The sequence below is a fragment of the Nanorana parkeri genome, unplaced genomic scaffold, assembly GCF_000935625.1.
Source record: "Nanorana parkeri isolate BGI_ZX_2015 unplaced genomic scaffold, ASM93562v1 scaffold119, whole genome shotgun sequence".
Classification (NCBI taxonomy): Eukaryota; Metazoa; Chordata; class Amphibia; order Anura; family Dicroglossidae; genus Nanorana; species Nanorana parkeri.
The window spans coordinates 1,824,154-1,825,745 of record NW_017306387.1 but is presented as its reverse complement, the minus strand read 5'-3'; positions in this window follow the sequence as shown (position 1 = coordinate 1,825,745).

Genomic DNA, 1,592 nt, shown 5'->3' with positions numbered 1-1,592 from the left:
CCCCCCCTTTCTGCTAAATGCAGCAGGGAGCTTTGTGATTGGAAAAGAGTCTGTCATGTAATCAGTAAAAAAAAAAATCAATTTTTTTTTGTTGATTTGCCAAAGCCCGGGGAGCATGAGGCATAGAATTTGTAAAGCACGCAGAATGCTTTGGAGCATGTAGAGCTAGGGTAAGAGCTATACGTTGTCTGCTGTGGAGGAGGTACTGTCTGTACTTCCAGGGGGGAGGTTTCTCACTACCTGCATGCATTGGATAAAACATAGGTTTGCTTTAAGATCTTGTACGACTGCGTACAGCAAGCTTGGATATATTCCCTGACGTTTTTAGAGCACCTTTCAGCCCGTTTTGGGGTATTAAGCACAGATCATACACTGTCAACTTGTCTGCTTTTAGTTTAGTAAAAGTATTGCACCATTTTCTGAAAGCCTGCTCGCAGCTTGTTTAAAGGGACGAGACAGACCTTGCACCTCCCAATCCAAAAATAAACGGCACTATGTTACCTTTGCTGCGATTCGGAGTAAACAGACATACTTGGTATCCCAGCCAATCCACTGATGTCCTCCTTTTCTCCTGCCACTCTGCCATCGTTTCTTCCAGTGATGAGGGCAGATCATACACTTGCAAAAAATGACTATCGAATATACAACTGGAATAAATGTTTATCTAATGGGTAATGAGAGTTCTGCTTTTAATCCAGAAGTGTACTGTAGAGAATCAGTGTTGGTTATCTTGCTGCAGTTGAAGGATGCACAGTGCTGCAATGGCATTAGTTCTATAGTGATTTGTATGTGTTGCCTTAGGTCTTTTATGGCTTGTATACACTAAATGTTGCTTTATGTCCATTCTGACATGTGAATTTGTCCCCCACAGGCTACAAGAAAGACCGTCAGACTGATCCCTTCTCAAAAACCATTCATTTTATGAACAATAAATAAAGTACATGTGTATCTGTAATTTTCTTTATTTACAAAATGTCAAGTTAAAAAAAAAACTGTACAAAAAGGAGGCATTGACATCCTGCCATGCTGTTCACGTTCAACAGTTTGTTGGAGGTATATGATTAAATAAACTTTAAGTTTCAGAAGAATTTCTGTTCTGTCTTCTGTAGAAGGCTAACATCTGTTTATTGCTCCAGCATTCTTATGAACCAGCTCAGGCTGTACGTCCACTTAGAGGTAGAAAACAAAAATGGGCTTTTTCTGAACACAGTGGAAAGAGCACAATTGTGAACAGTGACGCACGCATCATGACCAACAGACCAGACTTGCTTAATCTACGCATGTTCCAAGCAGTTTGCTACAGGTGGAAAACTCATAGTTACTCCTTGTCATGTTAGCAACCATTCCCGTAAAGGGCTAGGAACCAAGTTTGTTACTGGAATAGAAATTAGATCCTAGGAGACACACATTGGGAAAAATGTAACTAAAGCAATCACACAAGGCTGATCTTGAAATCAATGAAGTGTTTGGACACGGATCCCATAGTGAAAATAGGTAGTCGTACTTTAACTAAAACATGCAACAGATGAACGCAAAATATGAATTCCTGAGCATTCAGATTCACATTAAATGTTTGACTGGCACAAAAAAAG